Raw genomic sequence first — 17,687 nt, 5'->3', positions numbered from 1 at the left:
ATTTAAATAGTTACATGTGCTAGTAACTACCTTATTGAATATCACAGTACAGAGATACTTTGTATTCTGTATTTAATTTAAGGTATGCATGATTTGGGACAATGAACATGATTTGATCATTTGGACATGGAACAATGGACTGGTTCCAAATTGGGAAAGGAGTACATAAAGGCTGTATATTGTAACCTTGATTATTTAACTTATATGCAGAGTCCATCATGCAGAATGCCAGACTGGATGAAGCCCAAGCTGGAATCAAAATTGCAGGGAGAAATATCAATATTTGCAGATATTGCAGATGACACCACTCTTATGGCAGAAAGCAAAGAGAAACTAAAGACTCTCTTGATGAAAGTGAAGGAGGAGAGTGAAACAGCTGGCTTAAAAATTAACATTCAAAAAACAAAGATCATGGCATCCAGTCTCATCATTTCATGGCAAATAATGGAAAACAATGGAAACCATGACAGACTTTATATTCTAGGGTTCCAAAATCACTGCAGATGGTGAATGCAACCATGAAATTAAAAGACACTTGCTCCTTGGAAGAAAAGTTATGACCAACCTAGACAGCATATTAAAAAACAGAGACATTACTTTACAGACAAAGGTCCATCTAGTCAAAGCTATGATTCTTCCAGTAGTCATGTATGTATGTGAGAGTTGGACTATAAAGAAAGCTGAGTGCCAAAAAATCTATGCTTTTAACTGTGGTATTAGAAAAGACTCTTGAGAGTCCCTTGGACTGCAAGCAAATCAAACCAGTCCACCCTAAAAGAAATCAGTCCTGAATTTCATTGGAAAGAACGGTGCTGAAGCTGACTCTCCAATACTTTGGCCACATGATGCAAAAAACTCACTCATTGGAAAAGACCCCGATGCTTGGAAAGATTGAAGGCAGGAGGAGAAGGGGACGACAGAGGATGAGATGGTTGGTGGCATCACTGGCTCGATGGACATGAGGTTGAGCAAGCTCGGGGAAGCCTGGACTGCTGCAGTACATGGGGTCACAAACAATCAGACATGACTGAGCGACTGAACTGAACTGAAACAATGCATGATTTGGCTTTTCTGGTGGCTCAGGTGGTAAAGAATCCACCTGCAACGCGGGAAACATAGACTTGATCCCTTGGTTGGGAAGATCCCCTGGAGGAGGTCATGGCAACCAATTCCAGTATTCATGCCTGGAGAATTCCCATGGACAGAGAAGCTTGGCAGGCTACTGTCCATGAGATCACAGAGTCAGACATGACTGAGCAACTAAGCACAGCACATCATTCATGATTTACTTATGGAAAATGTGTGTTATTAGGATACTCCTGTTTTTCCATCCATGCATCCATTCATCAACCATCTAGTTGATCTTTAATTCTGAAGCACCTTCAGTATGTAAAACAACATGTTAAGTTTACATAATAAAGGAGATTTATGTTAGGTTAAGTTTAGGTGGTGCAGTGGTAAAGAATCCACCTGCCAATGCAGAAGATGCAGGAGACATAAGTTTGATTCCTGGGTCAGGAATATCCCCTGGAGTAGAAGAAGGGAATCCCCTTCAATATTCTTGCCTGGAAAATTCCGTAGACAGAGGAGCCTGGCAGGTTATAATTCATTGGGGTCACAAAGAGTCAGACATGACTGAGCATGCGTACCCACATATGGTGGGGGAGATAAGGCAAGACCTGTACAGGATAAGTAATACTGTACATTGAATAGGCTAGCTGACAAAGAAAAGAGCAAAATGATATGGGAATACCAAAGAACACTTTTGAATAATGGAATTAGGAAGAGGTTCATGGAGTTCTTTAAATGTTTTTGATAAGTATGCAAGGCATATGAAGGACTGTAAGAAAAGAAGATTGCAAGATAGGAAAGTCTGAAGTCTAGCCTGAAATGTGGGGATTAGAAGGAGAGGATATTCAAAGGCTTTTTAAATGACTGAAAAATCTAGTGCCAAGAACAGAAAAGGTAAAGTCAGGAGAATGAACATGTTTGTAGGAAAATGTTGAGGCTAAATAAGAGAATGCATTTTAATCTAAGATTTTTTAATTTATTTAATTATAAATAGCTATTTGTTATAAAAGTTCATTTTAAAAGAGTTAAAATTTTAGCCAAAATAAATTTATATATTAACTTTAATTGTACTATTGATACATATGATCAACATAGAGACCACTAGTAAAGTGAAGTTATCAATCATCTACCTTAACTTCCATCTTGGCCTCTAAAGACTACAGATTAGGATAGCTACAATAAGGAAAGCTAAACACAAACGTGAATTTTCCTTTAATTCCTGTATAGAATTCCTATGGGGCCATGCCAGATAACCTAAGATGTACTGAATGATTTTTCATTCCCTAGGAGAGTGACTTGAATTCCTCAGCAAATATTGAATTATGTATTAATCTAAAGGCAAATATCAAAACACTTTGGGAAAGCAGACACCCTTACAATGTGATATAGGTAGCTAATCAAATACCACAAATATAAAAACAAACTGATGGATTTATTGATGCCCAGATCTATCACATGTTCCTTTTGAATATAAATATAAAAATGTATTAAATTTGAATAAAAGTTCACATCTATTTGCAGAGATCATTGATATTTTTGCTTTGCTTCTATGAATTAATGCCCATTGTTTCAAACAAAAAATAATTTTTGCTTCCTTTGCAAGTAGAAAATTAAATATTTCCATAGTTTTAATAAATATGATTTTATTTAAACACTCAGATAATGAATTTCAATACATAATTAATTTGAGTATACTTTGAAGTATGGGAGATAATCAGGGTTTTATCTTTGCCTTTAATAAAGACTGGACCTATAATGTTATCTTCATAGCTAAATTTTCATCTCTGGATTTATAGAACTAACAGATATGGGTGTTTTCTTCTGAGGAAATTATGATTTCAAGGAATTTGATTAACATGAGTGCTCATTTCTTCCTTTAATAAAAAATTTGAACGTTGAGAATTTGTAGACCTATTTTATTTACTATCAAATATTATTATTTTATTAATTATTTTATTTTAAATTAATTTATTAAATAAAATAATTTTGATTAATATTTTCTTTTTGTGAGTAATGTTATTGTTATTATGAATAATGATATTTGTATAATATTAAATTTAATATTGTATTCACTGTTCAGGTATACTTTATGACTTAGGGGCCATGCCCATGTAGGTAATTTTCTTCCTACTAGAATGATATACAAGGGTCAAGAGGTTGTGAATATACAGTTTGCTGACACATGGATTCTTAACTCCTGGAATTTCTTCCCTCTAATAAAAAGTATCTCTATTAGCTTGTCCATCCAATGGTATGTTGCTGCTGGTTGAATTAAAATGCTACTTTTCTAATCTCTCTCTGTCACACACACACACACACACACACACTAGTCACACACTTTCTCACACACACATACCATTTTCATTTTTAATTAAGAGCATAAATGATGAATGTTTGAGGACTGATCATATTTATCTCTTCAAATTACTTTTAGTTCTTGGTAAAGCAATATGTCAATGGGACTAATTCACTTCAAACAAAATATTAAAGAAAGAACTGTCTATGAGAATAAGTTTAAGTAGTAATTGACTTGATTGTACATTTAGGATATGTATATTTTATGTACAGATATAGTTCCTGTGAAATTCAAGATGAACTTGAAGCCAAAATATAGCTAATTACATTTGACCACCTCTCAGAGAATAGCTTCCTTCCTGATAAATTGTTATAATAAAACTGAAATGGCCAATAATTAATTCATGCTTTGAGTTCTTCCACTTTATTCCTGCTAGCTGTTGACTTACTAGTAAATTTGTATAATTGCAAACTGAAGCAAAAATTACTTAAATCTTAAGCACACTTATTGTAGGAAAATCTGGTATTGGGTGAGATACCAAATTCAGGTACAGCATTATTAAGATGAACTACATGCTAAATGTTGAGTCTAGTAATACTAATGGTAATGTGCACTGTAAAGAATAGCAAAGGATCATGCAAATTTTCAGATGTAGAAAATATAGAGATTACAGTAATATTAGAGAATGTTTGAAGGTTGATAGAAAGCAGTATGCTACTTTCAGGAGCTTCCCAGGTGGCGCTGGTGGTAAAGAACCTGCCTACCAATGCAAGAGACGTGGGTTCGACCCCTGGGTCAGGAAGATACCCTGGAGGATGGCATGGCATCCAATTCTAGTATTCTTGCCTGGAGAATCCCATGGACAGAGGATCCTGGTGGGCTATAGTCCATAGAGTCACAAAGAGTCGAACACACTGAAGTGACTGAGCACACATGTGTGCTACTTTCATTAAGTTATACTTTCTCCTGGTTGGCCAACATATTTTAACCAGTTCAGATAATGAAACTCCATGATTTTTTTCCATGAGGCTCTGAGAACTTAATAAAGAAGTCTTGGAATAAAACAAATAATAAATCTTTAAAAGAACTCTCATTGATAAATATTTCTAGGTGTAAAAAAAAAATATTCACATGTTTTTAAGGTTAAGAGATCATCAAGCAAACAACACATGGCTAAAGGCTGAAAGATCTAACCTAAGATTTTGCTATTAATAATATACAAGAAAATCAGATAAAGATGACTGGGGAGAGAGTAAACTAACTTATCAGCTAAAGGAAACAATAGTCTCCACTAGACAATCACCTTCACTAGTTGATTTGACCTTATGAATTTATTTATCAATTCCGGTCACTATCTGCCTTAAGTATTGATTCTCCCTGGTCACCTTTACATCACTAAAGTTTACTAAGAAGTTTCTGTTAAAATTTAAACTATTTGAACTTTTTAAAGATTTATGTCTTTATTTATTTTAATTGGAAGCTAATTTCTTTACAATATTGTAGTGGTTTCTCCATACATTGACTTGTATCTGAATTAGGAGTATTTGACTCATTGCCTCTTCCTGATCATTAGATGCATAGGTCTACAAGAGACCAAATCCTTAGTGTTTTTGATAGTAGAAAACTTTCATCTTTATTCACATTTCACAGAAACTATGAATAAAACAATGCTTACTCTCTGATCTTCTGCACATGTTCAGATATGGCTGCATGAATCCAGCAAGGTATATAGAAACTAGCTCCTGCCAATATCAAAAAATTTTATAAATATTTTATTGTTGTATTTTTCCTGCACTCAGTAAGTGTGATCAAGTACTAAATTCCACATTGCCTATTATGTTTCCACCAGCTTAAGTCCAAGCCTAAACTCAAATTTTAACTTGCTTATGCAAATTTAATTTACATAGAAATATTTAGTTCCTCAGTGAGATTAAAATTTCCATTACCTCGGTGCCTTATTAGTTGGAAAGTAATAGGAAAAGACATTCTCATGGTGAGGTGACTGAAATTTACACTCCTTGTGACTTATCATCTTGAGAAAAGTTTCTTTTGTGGTTTCAGATTTCTGCAGGCTACAATTTTTTAAACAGGTGTACTGTGGAGATTATTACAAATCTGCACATAGAGAATTTAAGATATCGAAGAGAATTGTCACAACCATGAAAAATGAGAAACATCCAATGCCCATGGTTTCCTTTTAAATCAAAGCAACTTTTTCCAGTGGAACTCAAACCCTTTTAAGTGGTTGTGTTGTAGTAAATACAAGACATTCCTTCACTGTCATTCTTTCTATTCTAACAAGTTTGTTGTTGTTGTTGCATACATCAAGACAGGAAAAATATATCTATATTTTGCCTCAATTAAAAAAAAATTGTAAACTTTTAGAATATTTAGAAGATGTTTAGAATATCTCCTTATAAAGAAATCAAAATATTCAGCTATGTGATTACAAAGGCAATCAATTTAAATCGAGTTTGAATAGTAATCTTTCTTCTCTCCTTTACTTATATAGTCCTGCTGACATCCCCATATTATAGTCCTTTAAATTATTAATATAAAATGCACTAAAATATTCAATAAAAATGTCCTAGTCACTTCACTCATCCAATGTCACTTTCATATTACTGAACATTGTTTTCACTTTTTTTGAGGGGGGTAAGCATTCTGTCTATTTTACCTACATCTTTTTGTCCTGATGACTTATTTTAGTGTGAAAATGCTCTAAATATAATACATGTAACTAATGGAAATTATTGTGGTAAATATAATGGTTCTATTCCAATATTAGAGCCTTAGACTATTTGAAATTCCTTTTTGAGATGTTACTACAAATACAGATTTAAAAATACATAATGTACTTGTATGCATATATGGATGTGTATATATTTAACATGTATATATGAAATACATAGTATTTAAATCAAAAGAAGCAAGTGTCCAGTATAAAGAATGCCAGAGACTGTATGAAACTAAATTTTGGAGAGAATGATAATTTAGGGGCTCAAAAATTCATCTTCTATTTGGGGAGAAGGGGGACTAAAATAACTGAACATTAAAATGTAGTTATAAGCATTTTTAAATAGATCAAGTGAGTAGGAATATAATCAACAGAAAAAGTTAAATCTGATTATTACTTTTTATATTCACACACACAAAAAACTCTGAGAATAAAGTTTGGTATATTCATTATCCTTAAATACATCACAAAGGGAATCTCCAACTTCTAGAAGTAATAACAGTAAGTGATTCTATCAGTATTTTGTCATATTTACTTTCATAAATGAAAATTGAGTGGTTTTTGCCATTTTATATAGGTTATATTTACTAGTTTTCAACACTCTCTGACTTTATCATGTTAAAAAATGAAAGAAAATTATTATTCTTGGATCATCTTCTAGAACTGAGTTAAGTTTCTCAGGAAAATTAAGAGTTTATGAGTAGAACCAAGAAACGTCTTTAACCAAATGTCTTTTACCATAACATTTTATAGTATGTCTATTATTATCATTTTTATATGAATTTTTTAAAAGCTTGCATACTTAGCTTATTTGAATATCTGGTAGTTCAAAACTAAAATATTTACACATATTCAATGTAAAAAATTACACTTTAAACTATACCCTTTTGATCAAAATAATCAGTTTATAAATAAAATGTCATTTCAGGCATAAAATAAGGAAATTCACTACCACATATATGTAGACTGAGTAGTCATTTGATAAGGATAAAGTAATACATTTATTTTAAAATAGAATTTTCTAAGATAAACCAATAAATATATTATTAAAATTTTGAAGACAATAAATTTAATTTTTTTCTAATTAATTAATGGTATTTTAGAGAGTCACATTTGTTCTTTACCCCTGTTTCATTAAAAATGATCAGAACCACTTTAAATATAATACTGCTGTTTCACATTATGTGGCATTCTTATTGATAAAATATATTTAGAATCACCACAAAAATCCAAATTAGAATGACAATTTTAATGATATAAAAACTATTAAAACAATTTCAAAGTTTTTTTTTTTTTAATTGGGATTAATCTTAGAGTATGAAAAGACTTGCTTTTCTAAAAAAAGAGATCATATCACATTAACATTGCTTAAACTGTCAAAAATAATCTTCTTTATTCCTACTGACTTCCATTGCCAGCACTGGTACCAATCCAAGAAGTCTAAAATTTCCACTATTTAGCAAAGAGCAGGCTTTATTGTAATCACACTATCAATATGTGATTGTTTTAATTCTAGGAAATTGGGTAGACCTCCACTCAGGCTATTGAACTCCTTCCAAGATTATTTAAGTACTGGTAAATTCTTGCAAGCCAAAATCCTATTAAAATAAAATATAAAGGTAATAAACGTCCATTTACTATAAATTATAATGGGGACAAATATCTCAATAGATTCATAGTTAGATTCATCTTATAAGTTTAAATTCAGTAATTCAGTTCAGTCACTCAGTGGTGTCTGACTCTGCCACCCCATGGACTGCAGCAGGTAAGGCTTCCCTGTCCATCACCAACTCTTGGAGTTTACTCAAACTCATGTCCATCAGGTCACTGATGCCATCCAACCATCTTATCCTCTGTCATCCCCTTCTCCTCCAGCCTTCAATCTTTCCTTGCATCAGGGTCTTTTCCAGTGAGTCAGTTCTTCCCATCACGTGGCCAAAGTATTGGAGTTTCACCTTCAGCATCAGTCCTTCCAATGAATATTCAGGACTGATTTCCTTTAGGATGGACTGGTTTGATCTCCTTGGAGTCCAAGGGACTCTCAAGAGTCTTCTCTGATGCCACAGTTCAAAAGCATCAATTCTTCAGCAATCAGCTTTCTTTATGGTCCAACTCTCACATCCATACATGACTATTGGAAAAAACATAGCTTTGTCAAGATGGATCTTTGTTGGCAAAGTAATGTCTCTGCTTTTTAATATGCTGTCTAGGTTGGTCATAGCTGTTCTTTCACAGAGCAAGTGTCGTTTAATTTCATGGCTGCAATCAATATCTGCAGTGATTTTGGAGCCAAAAATAAATAAATAAAGTCTCTCACTGTTTCCATTTTTTCCCATCTATTTGACATGAAGTTATGGGATGGGATGTCATGATCTTAGTTTTCTGAATGTCGAGCTTTAAGTCAATTTTTCCACTCTCCTCTTTCACCCTCATCAAGAGGCTCTTTAGTTTCTCTCCACTTTATGGCATAAGGGTGGTGTCATCTGCCTATCTGAGTTTATCGATATTTCTCCCAGCAATCTTGAAGCTTGTGCTTCATCCTGCCTGGTATTTCATATGAAGTATTCTGCATATAAGTTATATAAGCAAGGTGACAACATACAGCCCTGATATACTCCTTTCCCAACTTGGAACCAGTTCATTGTTCCATGCCCAGTTCTAACTGTTACTTCTTGACCTGCATACAGACGTCTCAGGAGGCAGATAAGGTGTTCCAGTATTTCTATTTCTTGGAGAATGTTCCACAGTTTGTTGTGGTGATCCACAGTCAAAGGCTTTGGTGTAGTCAATAAAGCAGAAGTAAATAGAAGTTTTTCTGGCACTCTCTTGCTTTTTCTATGATCCAACAGATGCTGGCAATGTGATCTTTGGTTCCTTTGACTTTACTAAATCCAGCTTGAACATCTGGAATTTCCCAATTCACATACTATTGAAGGTTCACTTGGAGAATTTTAAGCATTTCTTTGGTATCCTGTGAGATGAGTGCAATTGTGCAGAAGTTTGAACATTCCTTGGGATTGGAATGAAACTGACCTTTTCCAGTCCTGTGGCCACAGCTGAGTTTTCCAAATTTGTTGGCATATTGAATGCAGCACTTTAACAGAGTTATCTTTTGGGATCTGAAATAGCTTAACTGGAATTCCATCACCTCCGCTAGTTTTGTTCATAGTGATGCTTCCTAAGGCCCACTTGACATCACATTCCAGGATGTCTGGCTCTAGGTGAGTGATCACACCATCATGATTATCTGGGTCGTGAAGATCTTTTTTGTATAGTTCTTCTGTGTATTTTTGCCACTTCATAATATCTTCTGCTTCTGTTAGGTCCAAACCGTTTCTGTCCTTTATTGAGCCCATCTTTGCATGAAGTACCCCTTGGTATCTCTACTTTTCTTGAAGAGATCTCTAGTCTTTCCCATTCTATAGCTTTCCTCTATTTGCATTTCCTCTATTTCCTCTATTTGCATTTTCCTCCTTTGCATTGATCACTGAGGAAGGCTTTCTTATCTATCTTTGATCTTCTTTGGAATTATGCATTCAGATGAGTATATCTTTCCTTTTCTCCTTTGACTTTCACTTCTCTTATTTTCTCAGCTATTTGTAAGACCTACTCAGACAACCATTTTGCCTTTTTGCATTTCTTTTTCTTGGTGATGTTCTTGATCACTGCCTCTTGTACAATGTCCTGAACCTCCATCCATAGTTGTTCAGAAACTTTGTCTATCAGATCTAATCCCATGAATCTATTTGTCAGTCCAAATATCATAATACTTAGATCACTCCAAATGAAAATAAAATGTGACTTTCACTACTGAAAGGAAAGTTTACTTCATCCTGGGATATCATGCTTGACTATTTCCTTTCCTTTGAAAATAATTAAGGATACATGTACCATTTCTATGCAAATGCTTTTCAATCAGTTTATGTTGAAAATTTTTTGTTATTCAGATACAAAATGTAGCCCATCTTAGCTTTTGTTAACAATTTTAAAATGAAGTAACAAACCACCTATGTCTCCTGAGAAACCTGTGTGGGGATCAAGAAGCAACAGTTAGAACCTTACCTGGAACAATAGACTGGTTCCAAATTGGGAAAGGAGAGTACATCAAGGCTGTATATTGTCATCCTGCTTATTTACCTCATATGCAGAGTACATCATATGAAATGCCTGGCTAGATGAATCACAAACTATAACCACGATTGCTGGGAAAAATATCAACAACCTCAGATAGGCAGATAATATCATTCTAATGGCAGAAAGTGAAGAGGAACTAAACAGCCTCTTGATGAGGCTGAGAGAGGAGAGTGAAAAAGCTGACTTAAAACTCAACATTCAAAAAGCAAAGATCATGGGATCCGGTTCCATCACTTCATGGCAAGTAAAAGGGGAAAAAGTTGAAACACTGACAGATTTTATTTTCTTGAGCTCTGAAATCACTGCAGACAGTGACTGCAGCCTGAAATTACTAATAAAAGATGCTCACTCCCTGTAAAGAAAGCTATAACAAACCTAAAAAACTTATTAAAATGAAAGACATCACTTTCCCAATAAAGGCCTGTATAGTCTGAGCTATGATTTTTCCAATAGTCATGTAAGGATGTGAATGTTGGACGATAACAAAGGCTGAGTGCGGAAGAATTGATGCTTTTGAATTGTAGTGTGGAGAAAACTCTTGAGCATCTCTTGGATTGCAAGGAGATCAAACCACCCAGTCCTAAAGGAAATCAACCCTGAATATTCATTAGAAGGACTGATGCTGAAGCTAAAGCTCCCATACTTTGGCCAGCTGATGACTCACTGGACAAGACCCTGATGCTGGGAAGATTGAGGGCAGGAGGACAAGAGGCGACAGAGGATGAGATGGTTAGAGAGCATTGCCAACTCAAAGGACATGAATTTGAGCAAACTCGGGGAGATTGTGAAAGACAAGGGCGTGTTTCAGTCCATGAGGTCGTAAAGAGTTGGACATGACTTCATAACTGACCAACAACAAGTCCTCATTGAAACTCAAGAGCGTTTTTTATATTGACAAAGGAAGATACAAATGATTCTCTTTAAAACTCTGCATTATTGGCTTTAAATTCTTCTGAGCTGAATAAATAACAGCCCTACTTATTAAATCAGCTTATTTAAAACCCAGATGGGATAATGAAGTTTTTTAAAAAAACCATGTCTATATTAAGAAAAAAAGAACGAAAAACTTGAAATATTTAAACTAAGCATTCCTAAAAATTAAATGTAAGCTATCACATACCTTAAATTGTTGATGATGGGCAAAATATTATGATAGGATTAGTTTGGCTTTGGTTTTGCTGTTTTCTCAAGTGTAGTGGATAGTAGCAGAAAGTGTCTCAGTTGTTACAAGAAAGCTATTGCTGCCTCAAATCTTAGATGAAAAACAAATAGGTACATAAACATGTTACACATAGATAATCATTTTAATTACAACAAAATTATCCATTTCATATCACCTTTGTTCAAAATGCTAGTCAAAAAAAATATGCCTACATGTTCCTTTTTATCAGACAACATTTAGCTATATAAATCAAAGCCTTATTCTCCTGGGCATATATTCCTTTATTACACATCTCCAGATTACTGAGGTGCTTCCAGGTGAGAGAGTCAGTTCCTAGACAGGTTGATAGGGAGTCTAGGGGTCCCCAAGGAGAGAGGGGTCTGGAATTCTCAAGGAGGAAGAAAGGACAAACTTTTTTTCTTTCTCCACATTCCTTAGGATTATATAACAATAATGTATCCCACCTAAGGACAGTCTTTGGATTCAACCTTCTGTTATCTTAAAATGTTAATTATGGGAGTAGACCTGGTCTTTACAAGGATGTATCTTGCCTGAGGACAGTGTTATCTTAAAATGTAAATTATGGGAGTAGGTATTATGAGGTCTTTACAACCTCCAGACATTCTTTGGATTATATAACTTCGTTGTTACCACTAGCAAGTGGGTACTCTTTCTGCCCCCTTCTGATGCCTAAGCCAGAAGCTTTCTCTATCTCCTTTATACTGTAATAAAACTTTATTACACAAAAGCTCTGAGCGATCAAGCCTCGTCTCTGGCCCCAGATTGAATTCTTCCCCTCCGGGGGCCAAGAATCCTGGTGTATTCGCGTGATTCAACAACCTTTCATATTGGGGGCTCATCCGGGATCCTTCAGGACAAGGTAAGGATGCTTGGAGCTTTAGTTCTTTGTTCTCTTAGCGAACACGTTTTCTGCTGTGCTTTACTAACTCTACCGTGTGCTTGTGTGAATGAATGGCATGCCCTGCATGAAGCAAGTAAGGAGCCCTGTTCTGCGGTTCCACGGTGATCTCATACGGCTTATGGCAGAAACCTGTTGGGGGGTTATACCAACCTGCCAATGCCAAGAGGCACCCAATGTCTCCTTAGGGAACCGACCAGAAATGGGCAAAGCATGTGGACCGAACTCTCCTTTCTCGGTCAAACTTTTCGGTCTCTTTGACCATTTCATAACTCCTTGGGAATTAGAAGTACTAACCTAATCTATCAGATCATAGACTTTCAAGGGACTTGTGATCTAAACTGTTACTTGTGTACTGTGGCTTAGGTCCCAAACTTGGACTGGTATTCAAGAAAGCGCCTAGCCTCGCTAGGAATTGAAAGTTCAGAAGCTAGATGGAGCTCTAGCTCCCAGAACATCTCTGAGGTTAAAGGTTACTCAGATTGGGACTGCGATGGGTTTTTTTTTCCTTTGGTAACCCCGGCTCTTAGTGGATCAGAGGAGGCTGTTATACTGGTGTGGTGATGCTTGGAAAGAACATCTCAGTTTTATGTTTGTGTCAGTCTTATTGTGGTCGGGAAATACTCAGGGTTGTGCACAGGCACTCAGGTGATGAGTGTTTCCCCTAGCGGTCTTAGCTTGGGAGGCATTCCGGAAGGTTACTCTGATTCACCCCAGGTGACATCAGAGCCAAGCAAGGTTAAAGGTGAAGAGCTGGATGTCAAGTAGGGATGCTAACAAGTCTACCCCTGGTACATCCCCACCCCATCTCAGTGGTAGAACCAGGAGGGACGAGTACAGCGCCTGCATCAGTAAGGGACAGACTAAGTCTGACCAGGAAGGAAAAGCTTTTAGTGTAACATCTGTCTACACCCCCATCTAGAGCAGGGAGGGACGCCTCTGGTATAAAAATGGCCTTGGTCGCTTTTTTTATCTCTTAGAGATGGGAGCTAACAATTCCAGCCTCACTCCTTTGAACTGTATCCTGAAAAACTGGGATAGATTTGATCCCCAGGGCTTAAAAAAGACACACTTGGTCTTCCTATGTGATACTGCATGGCCACGGTATCCATTGGAGGATGGCGAACGGTGGCCAGTTGGAGGGTCTCTTAAGTATAATACTGTTCTACGATTAGACCGGTTCTGTAAGGAACAAGGGAAATGGGTAGAAGTAGCATATGTGTTGCCCTTTTTCTCTCTGTGAAATATGCCAGACTTATGTCCTAAGGGTATAGATTTGGGCGTGAAACCTTCAGCTCCCTCCTTTATATCTCCTGTCTCAGTACAACCTCAGACTACTCTGATTTCAGTAGAAACTCAGACCATCGAAGTAAGAGATGAGATGGAGGACAGGAGACAAAGAGAAGAGAAAAAACAGGCTTCTCCAATCTATCCCTGGGATCATATGTGCAGAGCAGCCAGGGAGACTGAGGAACAGCCACACAAGCTGTTGCCTCTTTATGAAACACCCACCAGGAGAAATAATCAGTCTGTGAGATTTAATAAGCCTTTCTCTTATCAAGAAATACAAAGAATCAAGGAGGATCTGGGAGACTATTTAGAGGACCCAGAAAAATATATTAGAGCTTTTAAAGGTGTTACTCTGTTTTATGACCTCACTTGGAAGGATGTGATGTATATCTTGGGACAAACGCTGACTCTCAAGTCAAAGACTCGAGTTTTGGGAAAAGCGGTTGCTTATGGAGATGAATGGCTTGGTAATGAATCAGTAGGCAAGAGGGAAAACGAGATAGCGTCCCTCCCCACTGGGAATCAGGCGGTCCCAACTATAGAACCAGACTGGGACTACAACACAGCTAAAGGAAGATGGGGTCAGAGTCATTTTGTTAGATGTATTCTTGAAGGACTTAGGCAGGCACGTTTTAAGCCTTTAAACAATGGCAAATTGGCAGACATAGAGCAGGAGGAGAAGGAAGCTCCTGGTAAATTCCCAGATAGACTGAGAGAAGGCCTTCGCAGATTCACTGAGATGGATCCCAAAAGTGAAGAGGGAAAAGTGATCTTAAAGGATAGATTTCTCACTCAGTTGGCTCCAGATATCTGCCGTAAGCTATTAAAACAGGCGTATGGACCAAATCAGTCTTCAGATACTCTGTTACAACTGGCTCAGACAGTCTATTATGGTAGGGAATATGAGGAAAAGAAAGAAAGGCAAAAAAAGACAAAGGAAAAGGCAGAAGCCTTCGCCATGGCTATGAAAAACGTTCTTAAACAGCCTGAGAAAAATGCCCAAAGGGGCCCAGGTGAAAAGGGATGGGCTTGCTATTACTGGGGAAAGGAGGGGCACCTCAAGCGGGATTGCCCTCAGGCATCTAAACCACCCCCGGCTCCATGTCCGGTCTGCAAAGGACCACATTGGAAGAGAGACTGCCCCCAGAGGCGTAGGTCTCCGGGGTTGGACTCTCAAGACAATCAGGACTGAAGGTGCCCGGGGGTCCCCACACAAGCTCCTGTCCTAATTACACCTGAGGAACCCAGGGTATTAATAATTGTGGGGGGCCAATCCGTTGATTTCCTTTTGGATACTGGGGCAACTTATTCTGTGCTTACTGAAGCCCTGGCCCACTTTCTTCCAGATCCGCTTCCGTAATGGGACTGTCTGGACGAGCCAAAAGGTATTATTTCAGTTATTCTTTATCTTGCAACTGGGATTCTGTGCTGTTTTCACACGAGTTTCTGATTCTCAGAATCTCCCTCACCCCTTTTGGGAAGGGATATACTGAGCAAGGTTCATGCCTCTGTTTTGATGAATATGGAGCCCTTCCTTTCTCTCCCTTTAGTTGAACAAAATGTAAATCCTAGAGTATGGGTGGATGGAAAATCTGTGGGTCGAGCACAAAATGCTATTCCTGTAGTTGTTAAGCTCAAAGACCCGCATGTATTTCACATAAGAAGCAGTATCCACTGAAACCTAGTTAAGGAAGGGTTAAAATCCATCATCGAAAATTTAAAGGAGCAGGGACTATTAATTCCCTGTAACAGTCCTTGCAACACTCCTATTTTGGGTATAAAGAAATCGAGTGGTAAATGGAGACTAGTTCAAGATTTACGAATAATAAATGAGGGTGTAGTTCCTTTACACCCTGTGGTGCCTAATCCTTATACTCTATTGTCTGAAATTCCTGAACGGGCCAAATATTTCTTAGTAATTGATTTAAAGGATGGCTTCTATTCAGTGCCTTTGGCGGAAGAAAGTCAATTTCTATTTGCCTTTGAAGACCCTACGCAGCCAGCTTCTCAGTTAACCTGGACAGTTTTGCCCCAGGGATTTTGTGACAGTCCTTACTTATTTGGACAAAGTTTGTCATGGGATCTACAAAACTTTAATAGCTCTGAAGCAGTGGTGTTACAATATGTAGATGATATTTTGCTCTGTGCTGAGACAGAGGAAGCATGTTCGCAAGCCTCAGAAGATTTCTTAAACTTTCTGGCAGACTGTGGTTACAAGGCATCAAGAGAAAAGGCTCAGCTTTGTCAACAAAGATATCTGGGCCTAATCATATCAGAAGGGACTAGGGCCATAGGCCCTGAGAGAACTAAACCTATACTAAATCACCCCATACCTATGACTTTAAGACAATTGAGAGGATTTTTGGGAATCTCAGGTTACTGTCACATTTGGATTCCGGGTTACAGGGAACTTGCCCGGCCTTTATATAAACTTATAGCTGAAACTCAGCAGGCCCAGACCAACAAACTGGTTTGGTCTCCAGAAACTCAAAAGGCTTTTAAGGTTTTTCAGACTGCTCTCCTGCAAGCTCCAGCTCTGAGATTGCCCACAGGGTCAGAATTTAATTTGTTTGTCACTGAAAGAAAAGGTGTGGCATTAGGAGTTTTGACACAACCCTGAGGGCCTCACCAACAACCTATTGTTTATCTAAGCAGATAATTAGATGTAGTTTCACGTGGGTGGCCCCACTGCCTAAGAGTAATTGGGGCAGCAGCTTTATTAGCACCTGAAGCTTTAAAAATAATTAATGGACGAAACCTTACTGTACTGACTTCTCATGATGTGAGTGGAATCTTAAATTCTAAGATTAATATTTGGATGACAGACAGTAGGCTTCTTAAGTATCAGTCATTGTTAGAAGGACCAGTAATTAAGCTTAAAGTTTGTGGACATTTAAATCCTGCCACTTTCCTTCCTGAGAAGGAAAATGAAACACCTGATCACGATTGTTCTCAGTTCCTAACTTTAAACTATGCAGCTCGGGAGGATCTAAAGGATACCCCCATTAGACAATCCTGACATGGACATATTTACAGATGGCAATTCTTTTGTTCAGGATGGAAAGCATAAAGCAGGTTATGCCGTGGTGACTGCTGAACAGGTTTTGGAAGCAAAATCTTTCCCCCAGGGAACCAGTGCTCAGTTAGTGGAGCTTGTGGCTCTGACCCAAGCTCTAGAGTTAAGCAAAGGGCAGCGGATGGGCCTGATAATCTATGTGAGTCTACTTCTGCTGACTTCAAAAATCCTGAGTCTGCAGTTTGATCCTCAAGACAATGCCTTCCTGTCCTGGGCTCACTCCTACGCTGCATTCCACAATTGGTCTAACTGCTGGGTCTTCAGAGCGCTCCCCTCTTCATCAGTGGAAGGCTTCCCGTGGTGGACATCCCCACTTCAAGGAAAATACTTTCTTCAAGTCTGTGAATACCTTCGACAATAATCACATGCGATGCCTCTTCTTCATCTGATGACATCTACCAACCCTAAAATGGACTGGTGCAGCACTTTGTACTCTAACTATGGACATAATGTGACTTTTATTTTTGATTATACATTATCTTGGTTCAATGACTGTTTTGCTATATATAAGGTAAATAGGTCTAGATCTAATGGTTTTTCACCTGAGATTTATTAAATATGGGATGAGGTTACATGGCTAACTCCTGAAAAAGGACGTTTAATATCTACTGCCTCTATATGCTGGGAACAAACAGAGCCATCCCCAAAAGTTAGCCAACAACTTAATTACAATGATTGGAAACAATTGGGATATTTGTCTCAGGAAACATGCAATGTAATCATTCCCGTGTTTTCCAATCCCAGTCCAGGTTCTCCCTTTGTCTGGCCAGGCAAGAATTGGGACTGGATAGCTCAGTCTGGCTGGCTTGCTCCAAACGGGACTTATTGGATATGTGGCTCTTACCTATGGGCATGGCTTCCCCCTGGTTGGATAGGGAGATGTACCCTGGGTCTAGCCTTTACTCACGGCTTTATATTTTCAGAGCTTCCAGAAAAGCCTGCTAATTTACCCCACCTTAAAACTTGGTGGGCAAGGTCTGTATTTCATTGGTATGATTATTT

The 17,687-nt window shown here is 37.5% G+C and overlaps 1 protein-coding gene and 1 long non-coding RNA gene across 5 annotated transcripts in view; one reads left to right on the top strand and one right to left on the bottom strand.

Annotated features, from left to right (window-relative positions):
- Positions 1-17,687, bottom strand: part of PCDH11X (protocadherin 11 X-linked) — a 758,129-nt gene that overhangs the window by 707,670 nt on the left and 32,772 nt on the right. The gene's annotated exons all lie outside the window — the stretch shown is intronic.
- LOC129639625 (uncharacterized) lies at positions 14,218-17,002 on the top strand. The gene is made up of 3 exons (XR_008708512.1): positions 14,218-14,424; positions 14,956-14,994; positions 16,867-17,002. It is a non-coding gene; the product is annotated as an uncharacterized LOC129639625 (long non-coding RNA).

Source organism: Bubalus kerabau, chromosome X, assembly GCF_029407905.1.
Source record: "Bubalus kerabau isolate K-KA32 ecotype Philippines breed swamp buffalo chromosome X, PCC_UOA_SB_1v2, whole genome shotgun sequence".
Classification (NCBI taxonomy): Eukaryota; Metazoa; Chordata; class Mammalia; order Artiodactyla; family Bovidae; genus Bubalus; species Bubalus kerabau.
Note: the sequence above shows the minus strand (reverse complement) of the source record. Positions and strands in the feature narration are given on the sequence as shown.